The sequence below is a fragment of the Mauremys mutica genome, chromosome 7, assembly GCF_020497125.1.
Source record: "Mauremys mutica isolate MM-2020 ecotype Southern chromosome 7, ASM2049712v1, whole genome shotgun sequence".
Taxonomy (NCBI): domain Eukaryota; kingdom Metazoa; phylum Chordata; order Testudines; family Geoemydidae; genus Mauremys; species Mauremys mutica.
Window position 1 is genome coordinate 25,392,975 of NC_059078.1, and position 21,477 is coordinate 25,414,451.

The 21,477-nt window shown below is 44.4% G+C and overlaps 1 long non-coding RNA gene across 4 annotated transcripts in view; it reads left to right on the forward strand.

Annotated features, from left to right (window-relative positions):
- The window catches only part of LOC123374370, a 45,009-nt gene extending 23,828 nt beyond the window's left edge, over positions 1-21,181 (forward strand). The window contains exons 4-5 of one of the 4 annotated variants that reach the window (XR_006581081.1): positions 5,630-5,679; positions 6,345-6,448. This is a non-coding gene — a long non-coding RNA (uncharacterized LOC123374370). Of the gene's footprint in view, positions 1-4,725; positions 4,771-5,629; positions 6,449-20,953 lie in introns of those variants that run through there. The other 3 variants (XR_006581080.1, XR_006581079.1, XR_006581082.1) reach the window with 3 other exon arrangements.
- Positions 21,182-21,477: the final 296 nt, after the last annotated feature.

Here is a 21,477-nt window from a genome sequence, read left to right on the forward strand (position 1 = left end):
TTTAAAAAAATAGTATCAGTAGAGTGGCAGCTGGTCAAGCAATAGGGAGAAGGAAGTCAATACTACCATCTTTGCTCCCTGAAATCACCCTTATGAGGTCAAGGCCAATGTTCGATCCCTCTGGAGTGGTAATGGTTCATTAGTGTAGAGGGGAATGCTATAACACCTCTCCTTCTCCCCTACCACTCCTACACTAATGCTTGGTCTACACTATGCGTTTATACCAAATTTAGTGTTAAACCGATTTAACCCTGCACCCGTCCACACAACGAAGCCCTTTATATCGATATAAACCGATTTCTGTACTCCTCCCTGACGAGGGGAGTAGCGCTGAAATCGGTATTGCCATGTCGGATTAGGGTTAGTGTGGCCGCAATTCGACGGTATTGGCCTCCAGGAGCTATCCCACAGTGCACCATTGTGACGACTATGGACAGCAATCTGGAGTCGGATGCACTGGCCAGGTAGACAGGAAAAGCCCCGCGAACTTTTGAATTTCATTTCCTGTTTGCCCAGTGTGGAGAGCTGATCAGCACAGGTGACCACGCAGAGCTCATCAGCACAGGTAACTATGCAGTCTGAGAATCAAAAAAGAGCTCCAGCATGGACCGCACAGGAGGTACTGGATCTGATCGCTATATGGGGAGAGGATTCTGTGCTAACAGAACTCCGTTCCAAAAGACGAAATGAAAAAACATTTGAAAAAATTTCCAAGGCCATGATGGAGAGAGGCCACAGCAGGGATTCAGTACAGTGCCATGTGAAAGTTAAGGAGCTCAGACAAGCCTACCAGAAAACCAAAGAAGCAAACGGAAGGTCCGGGGCAGGGCCGCAAACATGCCGCTTCTACGCTGAGCTGCATGCCATTCTAGGGGGGTCCGCCACCACTACCCCACCCCTGTCCGTGGATTCCAAGGTGGGGGTAATCTTAGCCTTGCCTGAGGATTCTGCAGATGGGGAAGATGAAGAGGAGGAAGAGAAGGACGAGCTTGCAGAGAGCACACAGCACTCCGTTAGCACCAACAGCCAGGAGCTTTTTCTGACCCAGACGGAATTACCCTCCCAGCCCTCCCAAGCCACTATCCCAGATAATGAAGCCATGGAAGGGACCTCTAGTGAGTGTACCTTTGTAAATATAAAACATGGTTTAAAAGCAAGCGTTTTTTAATGATTAATTTGCCCTGAGGACTTGGGATGCATTCGCGGCCAGTAAAGTTACGGGAAAAGTCTGTTAACATGTCTGGGGATGGAGCGGAAATCCTCCAGGGACATCTCCATGAAGCTCTCCTGGAGGTACTCCAAAAGCCTTTGCAGAAGGTTTCTGGGCAGGGCAGCCTTATTCCGTCCTCCATGGTAGGACACTTGACCACGCCATGCATGTAGCAAGTAATCTGGTATCATTGCATGACAAAGCCTAGCTGCGTATGGTCCCGGTGTTTGCTGGCATTCAAGCAACATCCGTTCTTTATCTCACTGTGTTATCCTCAGGAGAGTGATATCGTTCATGGTAACCTGGTTGAAATACGGGAATTTAATTAAGGGGACAGAGATGGTTGGGCTGTTTGCCCGTGGCTTAAAAGAAATCCTTCCCTGCATTTAGCAAAGCGGGGCGGGGTAGGAGAATGATTGGCACTGAGCTTTTTCGCGTTTGGCTAGCTGGGATTTTCCCTGCTACCAGCCACGCGGTGGTGGGGAGGGTGGCTAGCAGCGATCTTCCATGATACCAGCCACGCGGTGGGGGGAGGGGTAAAGCGATCATCCCAGAGAATTGGATGGGGGTGGTTCTGGTGCTGCACGTTAACAGGAAAGAAGCAGCACTGAACGGGCTTTGCTTGCTATTTGGGAAAGGAGGGCGCTGGATGTATGAAGGCTGCAGAAGCCGAAAGACAATGGCTTACCATGGCCACATGCAAGCCGAATTCTGATGCCTGGACCTGCGTCTGTGATCTCTAACACCAAAGCCGCAGGCACTCAATATTAATATGCAAAATGCGACCTTGTAGTGAGATCACATGTGCTATGTAAGGTGAATAGTGTTGTTCACCGTGAAAGAATATAAACATTTTACAGAACAATGCATCTTCTCTCCCTTTTTTCCCTCCCTCCTGCAGCTGCAAATTTTTCAAGTCTCTCTCCTCCGTCCCGAAGGCTATCTCAGATAAGGCGGTGGAAAAAAAAAAGTGAGACGAAATGTTCTCGGAAATTATGGAAGTGACCCGCAATGAAAGAGCTCATCTGAATGAGTGGAAGGACGTGGTATCAAAGTACAGGAAAGATGCCAGTGAACGTGAGGACAGGAGGGACGAACGTTAGGACAGGAGAGAAGCTCAAGATGAGAGGTGGCGGCAGGAAGATCAGAGGAGGCATGATGCAACACTGGGGCTGCTGCGTGATCAAATGGACATGCTCCAGCGTCTGGTGGAGCTTCAGGAACAGCAGCAGGATCACAGAGTGCCGCTGCAGCCCCTGTATAACCGCCCTCCCCCCTCACCATGTTCCTTAGGCTCCTCACCCACCAGACGACTAAGAACGCGTGGGGGAGGCTCCGTGCACCCACCCATTCCACCCCAGTAGACAGCCCAACCAAAAGGCTGTCATTATTTTGAAATTTTTTTAGTAGCCTTTTCCTTCCCTCCTATCCTCCTCCCAAACCCCACCCGGGCTACCTTGTCAGTTCTCTCCCTCTTTTTATAATTAATTAATAAAGAATACATGATTTTTAAACGAGAGTGACTTTATTTCCTTAGGAAGCAAGCGGTAATCAAAGTGGGAGGGTGGGTGGCTTACAGGGAATGAGTCAATCAAGGGCGGGGGGTTCATCAAGGAGAAACAAACACAACTGTCACACCGTACCATGGCCTGTGATGAAACTGGTTTTAAAAGCTTCTCTGATGCGCACCGTTTCCTGGTGTGCTCTTCTAATCGCCCTGGTGTCTGGCTGCACGTAATCAGCGGCCAGGTGATTTGCCTCAGCCTCCCACCCCGCCATAAAGGTCTCCCCCTTACTCTCACAGAGATTGTGGAGCACACAGCAAGCAGCAATAACAATGTGGACATTGGTTTGGCTGAGGTCAGAGCGAGTCAGTAATGTGCGCCAGCGCGCCTTTAAACGGCCAAATGCACATTCTACCACCATTCTGCACTTGCTCAGCCTGTAGTTGAACAACTCCTGACTACTGTCCAGGCTGCCTGTGTATGGCTTCATGAGCCATGGCATCAAGGGGTAGGCTGGGTCCCCCAGGATAACTACAGGCATTTCAACATCCCCAACTGTTATTTTCTGGTCTGGGAAGTAATTCCCTTGCTGCAGCCATTTAAACAGAGTAGTGTTCCTGAAGACGCGAGCATCATGAACCCTTCCCGGCCATCCCACGTGGATGTTGGTGAAACGTCCCTTGTGATCCACCAGTGCTTGCAGCACATGGAAAAGTACCCCTTGCGGTTTATGTACTGGGTGCCCTGGTGCTCCGGTGCCAAGATAGGGATATGTGTTCCATCTATCGCCCCACCACAGTTAGGGAATCCCATTGCAGCAAAGCCATCCACTATGACCTGCACATTTCCCAGAGTCACAACCTTTCGTAGCAGCAGCTTAATGATTGCTTTGGCTACTTGCATCACAGCAGCCCCCACAGTAGATTTGCCCACTCCAAATTGATTCCCAACTGACCGGTAGCTGTCTGGCGTTGCAAGCTTCCAGAGGGCTATCGCCACTCACTTCTCAACTGTGAGGGCTGCTCTCATCTTGGTATTCTGGTGTTTCAGGGCAGGGGAAAGCAAGTCACAAAGTTCCATGAAAGTGCCCTTACGCATATGTAGCAGGGTGGACCCCTGCTCCTGCCCTGAAGGGGTTAAAAACAGCCCTGGGAAGGGGCTGTGGCGGGAGAAAGCAGCCTTTAGGCTGGGCTGATTGGGGAAGTGGCTGCAGCTGGGGCCACGCCCCAAACTGAGCAACAGGGCCTTATAAGAAGGCCAGGGAAGCCAGAAGCCAGACAGTCTCTCCCTAGCTATAGAGGGAGATGGGCCTGGCTGCAGGGAGCTAGAGACCGGGTACCTGAGTGGAGCAGGGATGGGGGAAGGCAGAGGAGCTGGGGAGCTCCTGCCTGGAAAGCCCCAGGCTGCAGCCTAGCTTTAGGCTAAAAGGTACTGGGGGTTGCAGGGGCAACCCAGGGGTAGGCAAAGGCAGCAGGTCCAAACCCCTTTGCCTATGATGAGTGGCTGATACTGCAGTCTGCCCCAGTGAACAGGGGCTAGATGGAGACTGGGCAGTAGCCAATACTGAGGCAAAGTGGGGATAGTGGGGTGAGGTTTCCCCTGGGAGGGGGAGACCCAGTTAAAGGGGCACTGGGGTCCTGGGAGGGACACGGGGGGGCCAGTAGCTGGAAGGCGGATCACCAGCCTGCAGAGGGCGCTCTGGACACTGGACTGAGCTAATTCCTGAGGATGACTAGTAGGAGGCGCCGCAGGGGTGAGTCAGACCCGTTACAGTATGCAAAAGTTTTGCAGCCACTGGGAATCGTCCCACACCTGCAACACTATGCGGTCCCACCAGTCTGTGCTTGTTTCCTGGGCCCAAAATCAGCATTCAATGGCTAGAACCTGCCCCATTACCAGCATGATCTCCAAAGCGCAGGGGCCCGCGGTTTGAGAGAATTCTGTGTCCAAGTCCTCATCATTCTCGTCGCCATGCTGCTGTAACCACCTCCTCCTCGACTGGTTTTGCAGGTCCTGGTTCAGCATTGACTGCACGAGAAAGCATGAGGTGTTTACAACGTCCATGATTGCTGTCTTGAGCTGAGCAGGGTCCATGCTTGCCGTGCTATGGCGTCTGCACAGTTCACCCAGGGAAAAAGGTGCGAAACGGTTGTCTGCTACTTGCACAGAGGGAGGGGTGAGGCTGTACCCAGAACCACCGGCGACAATGTTTTTTGCCTGATCAGGCACTGGGATCTCAACCCAGAATTCCAATGAGCGGGGGAGACTGCGGGAACTATGGGATAGCTATGGGATAGCTACCCACACTGCAACGCTCCAGAAATCGACACTAGCCTCGGTACATGGACGCACACTGCCGAATTAATGTGCTTAGTGTGGCCACGTGCACTCGACTTTATACAATCTGTTTTTAAAAAAACGGTTTCTGTAAAATCGGAATAATCCCGTAGTGTAGACGTACCCTAAGTGTAACTTCTCCTAAGGAGAGATTTTTTTCAAAGATTGCTATAAAACTACATAGATATTAATATTTTTCCTTTTACTATTTTTTTCCCCAATAAAAGCAGCAGGCAACCACCTATGTTCAGTAAAACTCTGAGAAATTATAATGCAGACGATGTGCTAGGAGAAAGTAATCAGATTTAAACCAGCTGCATAGATATAATAGAAAATGATAGCTTTAGCAAATGAATGCTAGTAATTATATTTCCATCACTCCCTGGTATATTGTGTTTTTAGCTTCTTGGGATAAAACTGAACTTATTCAGCATCTGAATTACATAAGCTTCTAGGTCTCATGCTGATGGACTATGTTTAAAAATCCATGAGGAAAAGAAAAACTAAGGATACCTGAAAGCTCTTTTTTTTTAAATACCTTTTGCACTTATTGCATCCCTTGTACTTTTGTCTATAGTGTCAAGACAAAGACTAGCAAGCTGAGGTTCATCAAATAATCGAGCCTGGGTAAGAAGCATGAAGGCATTATCTGCTCTAAGGTGTTTAGTGAGAAATTCCACACAATGTGCTTCCAGGGCTGGGACTGCATACTTCTTGGCAGTGTAGAGAGTAGTCAGAACTGTTTCAGGACCAATCTGAACTTCATCTGAATGAAGAAACCTGAGCAGCGCCAGGAAGGCGGCGGGCTCTACGTCGGGCAGCTCGATCTTGGCCGAGGTGGTGGCCATGCCACCGTTGAACATGGCGGCGGCCAGCAAGAAGCGGTGGGCGGGGATGCGCTGCTGGCCGGGCCCGGGGGGCCCCCCGCCGCCGGGCTGCCACGGGCCGCCCTTGCCCACCACGAAGCGCACGTCGCTGACCAGCTCGTTGGTGAAGAGGAAGGCGAAGCGCTCCTGCAGCGAGCCCTTGGTGGCTTGCCAGTTATACACGGGCTCCCGCTGCAGCGCCGTGGGGGCCGCCTCCGGGGGCCCGCCCAAACCCCCCGCTGCCGCCATCGCCGCCCCGCGGGCCACTTACTCCGCCCGAGGCACGCGCAGCTAAAAGGCATTTTTCTGTTTCTGGAACCTCTCACTCTAGTGCTTAAGATTAAAAGAAAGCTATAGAAACGTTTAGGTAATATTTATGCTGAATCCCTTATCTTTTCCCTCAACATTTAACTTCAAAATTTGCAGGGCAAAGGTGTCCTCAGAGATGCTACAATCATACCTCTCATATGTCCCACGTTTTGAGGAACATCACCCATTTTAGTCCCACAGTTATCTGCATGAATCTGGTGACCCTTCACTTTTATTGTTGAAAATTATTTACATTAAAAATAAGTATGAATCTATGGAAAGGGTTGTTTATTCTTAAAGAATGAATTCCATACCATTAGTTCAAACAGAATTTATGAGTTTGATGCAGAAATTACTGGGTCAGGGCTTTTGCCCTGTGTTATGCAGAAGGTCATATGAATAGCTATACTGGGTCAGACCAATGGTCCATCTAGTCCAGTATCCGGTCTTCTGATAGTAGACATTGCCAGATGCTTCAAAGGGAATGAACAGAACAGGGCAATTCTCAAGTGAGAATTGTCATCCTTGTCATCCCATCCCAGCTTCTGGCAGTTAGAGGTTTAGGGACATCCAGAGCATAGGTTGTGTCTCTGACCATCTTGGCTAATAGTCATTGATGGACTTATCCTCCATAAACTTACTAATTCTTTTTTGAACCCAGTTGTACTTTTGGCCTTCCCAACATCCCATGGCAATGAATTCCAAAGGGTCACTGTGCGTTGTGTGAAGAAGTACTTCTGTATGCTTGTTTTAAACCTGCTACCTGTTAATTTCATCAGCTGATCTTTGGTTCTTGTGCTATGTGAAGGCATAAATAACATTTCCCTATTCACTTTCTCCACGCTGGTCATGATTTTATAGACCTCTATCATATCCCTCCTTAGTCATCTCTTTTCTAAAATGAACAGTCCCAGTCTTTTTAATCCCCTTATTTGGAAGCTATTCCATACTTCTAATCATTTTGTTGCCCTTCTCTGAATCTTTTCTAATGCTAATATATCTTTTTTAAAATGGGGCAACCAGAACTGTATGCAGTATTCAATGTGTGGAATTATATAGTGGCATTATATTTGCTGTCTTATATCTATCTCTTTTCTAATGGTCCCTAACATTCCGTTAGCCTTTTTTGACTGCGGCCGCACATTGAACAGATGTTTTTAGAGAACTATCCACAGTGACACCAAGATCTTTCTTGAGGGCAACAGCTAATTCATTTTGTATGTATAGTTGGGATTATGTTTTTTAATGTGCGTTACTTTGCATTTACCAACTTTGAATTTAATCTGCCATTGTGTTGCCCACTCACCCACTTTGAGATCCCTTTGCAACTCTTCGCAGTCAAATTTTGACTTAACTATTTTGAGTAATTCTGTATCATCTCGAAACTTTGCCACCTCACTGTTCATGCCCTTTTCCAGACCATTTATGAGTATATTGAACAGCATAGGTCCCAGTACAAATCCTTGGGGGACCCTGCAATTTATCAGTGTAGATAATCATAATAGTCCTTTCTGGCCTTAAAATCTGTTAATCATTTTAAGTTTTCTGTGGCATGTTCCAGTAATGCCAACTAGATTGAAATTATGCTCATAAATGGTTCATATTGACACTAATGACACTAACAAGGATCTCTTGGTGATGGTTCATATACTAAATAAACAATTCCAGTTCATCTTGTTTGTTGCCCAGGCTCCTAGAGCATTGATGTCTAGGCAATTAAAGAATTTATTCCCTTCATGTCCTTTGGTTCCTTGATTAAATTTGTTCTCAACATCTTGATTCTGTGCTACACCTTCCCTCCTTTCAACTCTCCTTTTTTATTAGTTTAATGTCCCCCTGAGTACTCTAGCCAGCCTGTCCCTGAGGAGACTGGCTCCCCTTCTACCGAGGTAGAGGCCATCCAAACTCCCTCTCCATGGAGAAGTGGACCAATGTTCCACAAAACCCAAACCCTTCATCCTACACCACTTACCCAGTCAGTGGTTCATTTCCAGACTCTTATACCTTCTGTCTTCTATTGCTTGTGAGATAGGAAGGATTTCAGAGAAGATTATTTGGACGTTTGTCTTCAGCACAAGTCTGAGTTTCCTGAAGTGCAGTTTCCTGAAGTTCCCTATTATCTGTGAGATTTCCTGTGATGCAGTTTCATTAGTGCTGATATGAATCATCATCAATGGATCCTTGGCCATTGACTTTAGAAGCCTATCCAGTCTTCGAGTGACACTCATGTCTTGGCTCCAGAAAGACAACATACCATCCTGTTTTCTGGTTGTCCCTTGCAGAACATTTTTCAATTCTTCTGAGTATTGAATCCTCAGCAAGGATGATCTGTCTTCCTTAGATGGTTGGAGAACTCTTTGTGGGCAAGCTCATTTTTTTTCTTAACTACTACTACTTAGGCCAAGCTGCTATCCATGGGTGTATCCCACACATCACTCCATTCTCTTGGACCAGCTGGATCTTGAGAGGTATCTTCCAGTTTCCACACTGAGGACCTGGCATTAATTGGAACTTTTAGCTATATGGAATTACTTGTGGTCCTCTTCTCTGTGGTGGCCATGGCCTGCCCATCCTCGTCTTATTCCAGCTGTGAAGAATGCTGAGATGAACTCTTGCCTCTGGTGGTTACGAACTGCCAGGACTCCTCTCTGACTTCATGTCTTTCTGATTGCTTGGTGGCTAGTTCTTTCTTCCGTGAACCTAGGGTACTGATGTTTTCTGAACTTGGCTGTCTAGGAACTCCTCTGATTCTCCATAACATCTCAACTTGTCCTTCCAATCCAAGAATCTTCTCCTCCAGCGCAGCCACCAACTTGCACTTCATGCATGGGAATTCCGTTCTGGCTTTAGGCAGGAAAGACGACATGGCACATCCATTGCAGGTCACTAACACTGTTCTATTGGTGGCCTTCATGAAAGCCTACTTAGAGGCTTTCCTTCCAGGGTCAGCTTTGACACTCCCTCTCTCAATTCCCTCAGAAACTCTCCCATTAGCTGCCTCTGCTCTCAGCTCTTGAGTTTGCCTACCAAATGACTTTTTAAACCAAGTCTCCCTGCTTATCATAGAAGATTAGGGTTGAAAGAGACTTCAGGAGGTCATCTAGTCCAACCCCCTGCTCAAAGCAGGACCAATCCCAACTAAATCATTCCAGCCAGGGCTTTGTCAGGCCAGGCCTTAAAAACCTCTAAGGATGGAGATTCCACCACCTTCCTAGGCAACCAATTCCTGTGCTTCACCACCCTCCTAGTGAAATAGTGTTTCCTAATATCCAACCTAGACCTCCCCCACTGCAACTTGAGACTATTGATCCTTGTTCTGTCATCTGCCACCACTGAGAATAGTTGAGCTCCATCCTCATTGGAACCCCCTTTCAGGTAGTTGAAGGCTGCTATCAAATCCCGCCTCACTCTTCTCTTCTGCAGACTAAATAAGCCCAGTTCCCTCAGCCTCTCCTCATAAGTCATATGCCCCATCCCTCTAATCATTTTTGTTGCCCTCCGCTGGCCTCTCTCCAATTTGTCCACATCCTTTCTGTAATGGGGGGCCCAAAACTGGACGCAGTACTCCCAGATGTGGCCTCACCAGTGCTGAATAGAGGGGAATAATCACTTCCCTCGATCTGCTGGCAACACTCCTACTAATGCAGCCCAATATGCCATTAGCCTTCTTGGTAACAAGGGCACACTGTTGACTCATATCCAACTTCTCATCCACTGTAATCCCCAGGTCCTTTTCTACAGAACTGCCGCTTAGCCTGTCAGTCCCGAGCCTGTAGCAGTGCATGGGTTTCTTCCATCCTAAGTGCAGGACTCTGTACTTGTTGAACCTCATCAGATTTATTTTGGCCCAATCCTCCAATTTGTCTAGGTCACTCTGTACCCTATCCCTACCCTTGAGTATACCTACCTCTCCCCACAGCTTAGTGTCATCCATGAACTTGCTGAAGGTGCAATCCATCCCATCATCCAGATCATTAATAAAGATGTTGATTAAAAGCGGCCTCAGGACCGACCCCTGGGGCACTCTGCTTGATACTGGCTGCCAACTAAACATCGAGCTGTTGATCACTACCTGTTGAGCCTGACGATCTAGCCAGCTTTCTATCCACCCTATAGTCCATTCATCCAATCCATACTTCTCTAACTTGATGGCAAGAATACTGTGGGAGACAGTATCAAAAGCTTTTCTAAAGTCAAGGTACATCACATCCACCGCTTTCCCCATATCCACAGAGCCAGTTATCTCATCATAGAATGCAATCAGGTTGGTCAGGCATGACATGTTTGGCTCTGCCCCTCACCACCAGGGAATGAATAACCACTCAGAGACTTCAAACAGCAGGGCTGATCAAAGTTCCAAGGATCAGAGCCTTGGGACCCTCACCAAGGCACCAAACAGACCTGTCTCAGCTGCTTACTCAAGCATCCATAGCCCAGATATGCAGTCTGTACACAGAGAACAACCAACCATAGATGGACCAAACACATGCCTCACAGAGTCCCGCTGCCATCAAGCACAGGGTCTTTTACAAAAGTAGGTGTGGTTCTCCACTGTCTTGCTATGTTTGTGGTCACTTACACCTGTGCAAAGGAAGCAGATCAGAATAGTAGCATTTTGCACCCACTTTGCAAAATATAAATTACAACACAAGGTTCATGGTAATGAAGAATCAGACCCTAACTCCTTAAACCTCACAACTAAGTGACCACTAAAAAGTTTGTTTATGTATTGGCCCTAATTTGCCATCAATTACAGTCTTCAATAGGGTTGCACAGGTGTAAATGAGGCCTGAATTTAGCCTAGTAGGCATGTGATATTCCATTGACTGCAGAGGTGTACCTGATGCTGTCCTTGCAGTTTCATGTTCCAGAAGGTTCTAGGGTTTGTCACTACTTATGTGCAGCTCAGTAAGTGTCTGAGCTTAATCCTGTTGCAATCTTTGGCAAACCCTTCTGCTGACTTCAGTGGTGCAGGATTAAAGCCCTAAAGCAGCAGCATCAGTGTTCAACTCTTGATTGAATAAAGATATTTGCAGAAATTAATATGGGTAGAGGTCCATCTACTAGACTGAAATCTTCTTTCCAAAACCAGGCTATTGCAACTGGAAAATTCCTGCTTTTATCCTTATTTGCCACCTTTTTAACCTGTCCAGCTCTGGAGCATAGTTGATGCAAAGAAATTTCAGCATAACAGATGGAGATTTAGCAAACAGGAAAATGATGGCCTATGTAAATGTAATGCTTTCTCCACTCTTTCACATAAATCTCTGCTTTTGTCAAGTTTTATGAGCAAAGCTCTTTAGCTGTAACTTGCTTTTTAATCCAGTTTGGTTTTGGACTTAAATTTATCTCAAAAATAATCTTAACGAGAAGAGCTCAGCAAATGCTCTATGCTGCATGTAACTGTGTTTTATCTATATTTTAGAATTTTCAAAGATGAAAATTCATTTAAGAAATAATCCTTATCAAACTGTCTCTATGGAAGGGGGATTCATTATATCTGGTGATAATTGTTTTGCAGAAAATTAGGAAAATAACCCACACAGAGATTTAGGCTAAGAGTCACTCCTGCTGAATGAAAAAGCTTCATCTGTTTTGTTTCTACAATGAAAGTTATTTTTTTTTCTCCTGTTTGTTCCGAAAGCTTGGTGCTGTTGAATTAGATAAGCTTGAATAGAAACATACTGGGACACTAGTAAGTTAGGATATTTCTTTTGAACAGGCAAAGAAGCTTTATTAAGGAAAGGAGATAAAAATGTTGTGCCATAGCTTTCAGAAATGTTGTTGTAGGCCTCAAAAGAAAAATACATTTATCTGGCTGACTACAAGATGAGACTGAACTTGTGATGACAAGCGTGACAACAAATCATCATGTTGCCTGCTGTGGTGCAAGCCAGGCAGTCAACTTTTTCTCCTGTGATGATTTCCCATACTATCTCAATGCCCTGCATCTGTCTAATAGTGTTGTTTTTTATACTCTGGGGCAACTGAATTTTGCAGGCAATTATACAAATATCTGCAGGGAATCACCTCTGTAACTGTGCAAATCTTTCCAGGTTGTCCAAAACCAGTGGAGTTTCTGAAAAGGTTTTCTAGAACTTTATATTTCACACTACATCTTATTTTAAAGAAGCCTGATTTTACAATAAATTATTATATCAGAAGCATATATTATGGTGCTATGATAGTGAGTATGAGCCAGTTACTAATATTCTTACTCATGTTGAATAGTACCTTACTCAGAATTTCACATGCTTACTCTTAGACTAGAGAATGTATGTGGGCTCTCTGACTGATCCTAGGTTAATAAGTTGTTTTTAGTTATGGAACTTAGAAAAAATTTCTTTTTCCTCTTAAAAATTGTTTTAACATTATTTTTCTTCATATAATATAACTTAGGTGGTTTATTTAAAAATCTCCAGACTTGTTTTATGTATCAGCCCACAAAGCACATATTTTCTGTTCTGGTGTCCCTAACTTTTTAGGGCTAAATTGAAGATTTACAGTCTGCCTTGAGTAAGAGGCAGCATGCAGTTTCACCACCGCATGAGCAAACCAGAGAATGAATTGTTAGAGTCCATTGCTTCCTTTCTTTTTACGGGGAGTAACCCCTTTTTTTGTAACCACTTGCCCTCTCCCTCTGAGCAAGTGGGTTTACAGAGGCAGGGACTGGGAAGAGCTGTGGACAGAAGAGCTAGGGCTTCTTCCACTCCTTGCCCATCTCTGCCCACTTGCTCACAAGAGGCAGTACTGGGCAATCAGCTTATGCCCATGCCTGAAGTCACAGCCTGAATAGATCTGAGCAGGGGTCTAAGAGAGAAGGAAGTTTTCTTATTTCCCCTTACTCAGCTGTGCAGGGGTTTAAGGTCTGTGACAAGCTAGACTTTACTTATTTAATAAATTCTCTATGTATATTTGACATATGAGGAAGTTAAGGTGCATATCATGTTTACTGTGTAGAGGTTGACTGACTAATTTCTAAATCTCTCCAGTTTATCAGGTATCTCATTGGGAGCTTGGGCAACTACTAGAGGCAGATAGCATCTTTGCTGGTCCTCTTCACAGGGACTAGATTCCTTTTAAAGTGGGAATGGTAAGAATGTAGATGTTAGGCAAATGAAAAGCTGGGAATGGAGTCGAATAGCAGAAGAGTTTAGATTATCTGGCAAATTCTGGCATATAAAACAATTAGGAAGAGTGGAATATTATTTTATTCCAATGAGTGGTGTTTGTCTTCTAGAGTCAATTATACAGAGTAAGGGATAAAGCTCCTCACTCCCACAATCCCATATCACCCTGCAAATGGTGGATAAAGATCTTGTGGCTGCCATTTATATGTTTTGGGTATGAGCTGAGGATTGCAGGGTAGAATTTCCATAGCAATCTCTTTGACTTTGCAGATGAGTCTATCATTTTCAGAATGCTGAAAGTGCTGACATTTTTTTCCTACTGGACCAATGCCATGTATGCAATAACTATAATAATATTTTGCATATTGGATAGACGTCAATTTAATCAATGTCTTAGTTGGTCAGAGCTCCAGCAACTTGCAATTATAATTGAGCCATACATTTAAACACAGATGTGTCACAGGAAACAAGGGACAAGTATTTTATATTTCTATGGTGCTGAAACTTCTGCCAAGGAGTGTCAAGATGACATATTTGTCCCATACGTAAACTGAGTTAATCTCCAAATTTTTTCCTCTCCACAACGCTGACATCTTTTAAATAACACATGATCAGACTGAAATTATGTTGAATGATGCCTTAGTGCAATATATCATCTCAGAGAAATATACTTAGGATATATTATTTGAAAAATATCTTTTTCTCAGGGGCTGAAAGAGTCAGAACCCAAATCAAAATAATTATAGGATAAAGGTTGCCTTTAAGCACATGGCCAACACACTGTCAGGTTGCATCTGGAATTAGCTGGACATGCTTGCAGATCAATTGCTGTAGCAGAAAAGAAACTTTCCGTTTGGACTAAATAGCTCAGGTTAATTAGTACCAAGTGCTTTTAGCATCTAGGTTTTAGTAGGTTCAAATCCAGTCCAAGGTTAATCATGATGCTACCATTTGCAGACTGTTTGATATCTGTGGAATGAATTTGGTAGTCTGTCTACTAGGAATTCAAGTGAATCACCCCATAACAAAAAAGGACCTGTTTTGACATTTAAGGGAAATTTTGGTTTTAGTCTTAACAGGGGAGGTCAAAGATTGAAAGAGTTCTCACACACCTATAGAGGGATTTTCTGTAGTGGAAAGCTGAGGTACATTGTGAAGGTTGAGCAGAAAGGTTTTCACTGTGCCTATTCTGTGGGGAAGGGCATATCAAGGCTATGGCAAAATATGACCATGTGACTGTTCAGGTTTGCATATGTCTTTTTTTTCTGATTTTTGAGGAACAGATCCTTACAGAAATGTATACACATTTTCTAAAAAAGTTTAGTTTTCTTTAAAAATAACTTGCAGGTCAGCCAACCCCATTTTTCCCATGTGGTGGGGTTCCCCTGGGGTTCTAGAAGAGGGGAGAGATTATCCAGTTATGGTACTAGCCTGGGACTTAGAAGACCCAGGTTTAATTCCCTGATCTGTGTGACCTTAGATAAGTCTTCCTGTGTGACCTTAGATAAGTCACTTGGCCCTAGATCCTCAAAGATATTTAGGTACCCAACTCCCATTGCAATAGCTTTGAGAATCTGGGCCTTAGTCTCTCTTTGTCTAAGTTCCCCATCTGCAAAATGGGTTAATAGTACTGCCTTACCTCACAAGGATGTTGTGAGGATAAATTCATTAAAGATTGTGAGGTGCTCAGGTATTACAGTAATGGGGGCCATGTAAGTACCTAAGATACTTCGATAATATAAGTGGCAGCTCTTCTGTTCAGGAGTAGTGTTTAAATACTATATCTGCCAATCACAAGGTACAATAGAGTCCATTTACAGAGACACACATGAAAACAAAACATATTCTAAGTAATTTTGTAGGTATTAAGTAGCAATGCCATTGCTCAGGTCTGTCTAGTATTATTTCAAGCAGAATTTCTGAAATAGGGAAAGGTTATGGAAAAGCTGTTTTGCATTTATGGCCCTTGATTTTTTTTAAAATGAGTAGTGCAGGTGAAGAGGAGGTATAGAATATGTTCAAAAATTGTTCCTGGCTCTCTCAGAATATAGCATATACCGGGGGTTCCTGGTATATGTTGGGGTTACGTTCTTGAAAAGGTCAACTGATAACGAAACGACAGATACTGAGGACAGATACCCTCCACCCCTGCCCCACCTCTTCCCACCTAGTTCCATCCCCTTCTCCGAGAGCACCCTGTCCCCGCTTCTCCTCCTCCCTCCCAGTGCCTCCAGCACGCTGCTGAACAGCTGATTGCGGCATGCAGGAGGCGCTGGGAGGGAGGAGGAGGAGTTGATCGGTTACCTATGGGGCCGCTGGCAGACGGAAGGTGCTGGGTGGGGAGGGAGGGCACTGCTGCTAATGACTGAGATGCGGATCAGAACTGACATGAATCTGAACACGTTCCCCTATTGATGAGCGACAGATATGCAAAACGACCGATCAGGGGGAGACGTATACTGGGAACCCCCTGTATACCATTCTTGTTTCTACTAAAAACAGAAAAATACAGGTTACTCTTATGATATAGGAATGTAGCTTGACTTTATATGTCCTACATGACTCTGAAAATGATCCTGATAAAACCACGGCCTCATTTATTATATCAAGGTAAAGAAGTAATTTTTCCTAGGAAAAAGCAATGTAATCAAAATAAATGTACATAGGAAAGGTTAGCTGCTTGCCTGGCTGGGCCAGTATAATTTTTTTCAAAAATGAAGTAAGGAACTCAAGCAGCTGAGGCACTGAAGCTTTGCACAAAAGCTATTTGGAAAGGGATTTTTCTCCTCTCTTACTTTTCTATGTAATAACCGATGTCAATCAAAATAAATTAGCATACAAGTATAGAACCAATGACTACAATCTAAGTGAATTAATGTTAGTGCTTTCACTGTAGATGAGGAAATGAACTTTCCATAATACTGTTTGCCATTACAATTTTTTTAGTTTCTTTTTATAGAGAGTGGGTTTATTCCCTTCTGGGAGAATGTGATAAGGAAATATTGCCCAAGGCTCTTGGATCCCTGGGAAAGAGGCTTGGGTAGCAGTTTAGTATGATTTAAAGCACAAATTTTCACTCAGTCCATCATTCTTTGTGGCCATTCTTCCCACATGTCAGCTGTATCACTGTACTGAGACTTCCAGAGTAGACTGCTTCTTTTGAAACTATAATTACAGTCAACCATCAAGGAGCCTGTAGGGTATGGCTCTCTTACCTCAGACTCGGTGTCCTACTTTAACCATACTCCCAGTCCCCTACCATCATGTGGTCAAGCATTAGGGCTGAGATTGGATTCAAATTTGCATCTCTGTATGGCAACAAAAAGTTGACTCATTGTTATATTCACTTCTTACATGACCTTAAGAGATAAGATGTTGATGTATCTTACTTTATGATTCTCACTGTCATGTTTGTGTGCTTTTTTTTTTTTGAGGCTACTGCAAAAGCTGTATTTGAAATAAAATAACAATACTGTAAAATGAATAACATACCATATTGATCCAACAGAGACTTGGGCTGAACTATGTCAAATTAAATTACTCTGACACTTTTTTTTTAAATAAAAAAGAGAGAGTTCACAAGAGATACTGACCTATTTGACTCCTGGTTGACTGGCAGAACCTTCCAGAACTACAAAAGGCCTGACCCCCTCAGATGAGGGAGGGACCACAGAGCCTAGAACTCAGATAGCCATGGACAAAGAATGCGAAATCAGGGACTGGGTACAGGTCGTGGTATTCCCTCCCTCCAAAAAAAAAAAAAAATCAGCAGTGAACCCCAGTATGAGAAATGCTGTGTTGACAGCAATGGAGATTGAAGTATTTTATTTTCATAGCAAGAATGGCATGGTTTGTGGCAATGAAAGCTTTCACACTCCCTCCCCACCCTCTGCTATGTTCTACATCCACCTGTCACATTTTGTCCCTATTTTGAGTTTGGGCCTGTCTTATGTTTACAGAGCATCCAGCCAAGTGAGGTCTTGATTCTGATTGGGGCCGCTGAGCACTACTGAAATAATAATGTCTCAACTCAACAACAGAACCAGCTATAAACGTGAGAGGCCAGTTCCATCATCTTGGCCTTTCAATTTTGGTCTCTGCTGCTTAGTACCTGTTGTTTCAATAGTATTGTCTCCTTACCTATACTTTGCTGTCCTGAAGATTCACCTTGCTTTGAGGATAATGACAGATCATTCAGAAAGATTTGTTTGCAAGGCTTGACATATGGGTGAGCAGAATGACAAATACTTTCTTTCTGGTAATAGATATTCCTGTGCTGAAGTCCAGCTGGCTGAACAAATATCTGGGGAACAAAAAGTCCCAAATAATTTTGATTTATGAGACATGAAATAGAATCATGCTAATCGCTAAATGGCATAATATTTTCTAAGGTTTTGTGAAATGAGGAAACCATATCTAGTCATTATTTGTTCAAGCATTGTTATTGAATTGCTGGAAGGTCTGTGTATTCCAGTGGTTCTCAGACTTGTTTGATCGTGCCTCCTTTCTTTGTGTCTGAAGTAGTGTGGCGGGAGAAGGGGTATAAACAAGTACATATACTGATTTTAAAACATGCAATTCACTAAATATTAAAACCAGTAAGACGTTGATTCAAACAGAGCCAATTTATGTATATAGTAATGTAAATTTTAAGTGAGCTACTGCTTAATTGCATCATGTTGTTAATAGTGGGATGGGTGTGCCTGGGTTTTGTTGTTGTTGTTTTTTGTTTTTTTGGAGCAGAGCAATTCTGTTCTGGGTTGGCTGCTTGAGACAGCTATCCGGAGATCCCTGAGACCGATATCCAGAGATCCCCTTCTGCCTTCAATTAAATGTGCACACAGTGTCATAGCAAACGGATTAATGTACAGATGGCAATGACTTTGTATAATACTATGCAAGCTTAACAGAAATCCATCAAAATGCACAGCGCCATCTGACGACCTGATATGTCTGGAGGAATCAGTTTTGCAAGTTATTCATTGCTGGGAATAAAATGTGGGCAGTAAGTTTTTTGTTGTTGTTCCCCCCCCCCCACGAAATCTTCTCAAGCCCTCCCTCCCCTAATACATTCTGCGCCTCCCAGTTTGAGAGCCTCTGATGTATTCTACATGCCTCAAATGTTTGCAATGTCTGACAAGAAAATGAAAATTATTCAACAACTCCCACCTCCATTTTTCTATCCAAGATTGTCTTGTATGATAGAAAAAAGGTCAGTTAAGACCAAGGCTTTTGCCTTTGTGGGAAAGATTTTTTTCCTGCAGACCCAAGGAGTTCTCACAAATGTTACACCCAAATGTATTTTAGATTTAAAAAGTCGTAAGACTGGAACAGTTTATTTCACAGTAAGCTGTTTAATTAGCTGTGTGACAGTGTGCCAAATGTGGCAGCACTTTAGACTAAAATTGTTACTTTTCCCTAAAGAGACATAATAATATAAACATATTGTATTCATTAATTTGCAAATATACCTGCTTAAGCAAGTTATGAATCGAGAACAGATTGTGAATGTGGATGTTAAATTCAAACAACAGGAATTCTCAAAATATCCCTAGTAACACACATGCTGCATCTGTGGAAAGCGTACAATTGTGCATGTCTATGCTCTTTCTTACTAATGAGTCTCTTTCACTTTTTTCTATTTTAGAAGCCATAAAACCTTAGAAAGAGAGGTCACTTGGAAACATTTTAAATGAGTGGGAAGCCATCACCACAGAAATTCTTCAAAGAATCAGTCGCTAAGGAATGTATTGTCACTTCAGTGCATTCAGCTACCACATATATTCTCAACTAGCTGCAGTAAAATTCAATCATGCAACTCTTATTAACCTAATAAGTGACTGAAGGAGTGCAGACAGGGCCGGCTCCAGACCCCAGCGCGCCAAGTGCGTGCTTGGGGTGGCGTGCCGCGGGAGGGCGGCAGGCGGCTCCGGTGGACCTCCCGCAGACGTGCCTGCGGAGGGTCCGCTGGTCCCGCGGCTCCGGTGGACCTCCCGCAGACGTGCCTGCGGAGGGTCCGCTGATCTCGCGGCTTTGGTGGAGCATCCGCAGGCATGCCTGCGGGAGGTCCACCGGAGCCGCGGGACCGGCGACCACCAGAGCGCCCCCTGCGGCGTGCCGCCGTGCTTGGGGCAGCGCAAATCCTAGAGCCGCCCCTGAGTGCAGAAACCCCACACTGGAAATTAATGGATTAAAGAGCTACTCAGGGCCCAGGTAGACATGCCCCACTGTACCTGCACAGGCTGGAGGAACTCAAAAAGGGGAGCATAGTGGAGGAGAGCTGACCTACACTCTGAGCTCCTGCTGCCCGAGGCCTCGCTATATTGACCTGACCAAGCCTACAAAAAAGGAACCTGTGATTCTGTAAATTTCAGAGATTTATTTTTGTGTTTAGTTCTTTCTTTTTCCCCTGGGGTAGAGAGAGGACTAGAAGGAAGTGATCCATGGAGGTAGCCATATAGCACCTGAGGGTGCAGGGTTTAGCTGCCTACCATTGCGCCCTGGATTGGAGCCTGGTGGAGAGGGTGGACCCAGGCTTTTCTACCAACCCCTAAAGAGGTACAAATATGGAAGTCTATCCTTTGAAGTGGGACTCGGTTAGGGGAAGATCCTGAAAGTACAAGGGTGTGAACCACGACACCCTCACCCAAGGAAGAAGCCCTGATTCCCTTTCTTAATCCTGAAGAATTCCCAACATTGGACTCCGTATATATACCCTGCAAGGGGAGGACTTGAAAAAGTCACCTGGCCAAAGGGCTGATTCACTGAAAGGACAGACCACTGCAGGGCAAGATGGTAGTAAGAAAGTGTCATGCCTGGGAGGAAGACAACCTCCCATGATCCTGCCTGATCACTAGGTGGCACTGATGGTTAGTGTTCCCCTGTATAGTGCCACACCATATATTGTGTGTTTATATGGCATCTACAGTGCTGCAAATATTACATAGAACTTGAAGATATTTAGCATCTAACTATATGTCCATAAGAGTGGCACTTGTAAGTTCGTATAAGTCCCCAAGATACCAACACAATTAATACTAATGGGATTTTCCTAGAACAGACTAAGCAAAGGTGTGATTGAATGTAAGAGTCCCATTGACTTTCATAACCTTTATACCTTGCTCTATCTAGCTTTGTATAAGGTTGCCTTTCACCATGGTACCTGTGGATGTGTTGGATAGATAACATTCAATTCATTAAGTGTACATAGCTGCCATTTTGGATCGGTAAAAGGACAGCTGGTCATCCATCTTGGCACCTCTTCTTTAGCTCGTACGCTCTTTTTCAAGTTTGGCACGAAAGCAGAGGGAAAGGCGGGAAAGATAGTGTCATGTGATAGTGAAATCTGCCTCACACCAGGGAACATATATAAGGATGTGTTCAATCCCTGAGGGGGATTCTTTCTGTGTCTCTGGATGCTGTGAAAGCAGGTCATCCCAGTGAGGCATAGAATCCCTGCCACACCACTGGCCTTGCTGGTAGCTAGAGTCCTGAGGGAATAAGACTTAAGGTGGACCAGTAACACCTAATAAGGTTCCTTTGGACTTACCCTCACTTGCCTATTAAGCCACCACACATTGTAGTGTCTGCATTCAGCACACAGGACATAGAGGTCAAGAATAGAACTCAGAAGACATCCTGCCGAAGATCTACTTACCTGTCACAGGTTCCTGAACTCCGATCTCTGTTGTGTTCCTGATCCTTCCCTGAGGTCCTGGTTTCTCTCTGTGTTCCTGTTCTCCTGTCCACTGTCTGCAAGACATGGTATAGTCCTTCTGTTATTTTTGTAAACCCCAGTGTGCAAGGGTTTGGGCTCTGGGATTAATTCCCCATTATATCATCTGTGTTAACAACTGAGCAGTTATTCGTTGTGTTCTCTTAGTTGCAGGGAGTCCTAGTTTGTTTTTTGTGTATCTCAATAAACACCATTTTGTTGTTTGCAACCTTAACCTGCCTGTGTCTTAACTACACTAAAACACTATTGATAGCTGTGGAGGAGGGGTAGAATACTGCAGATAGCCCATCTTTCTGTGAAATAAAACCAAATCTTAACCATTTCAGGCTAGCAGATGGGATAAAATTCAGGTCTTTTAAAAACTCTTCTAGTCCAGGAGGAGGGG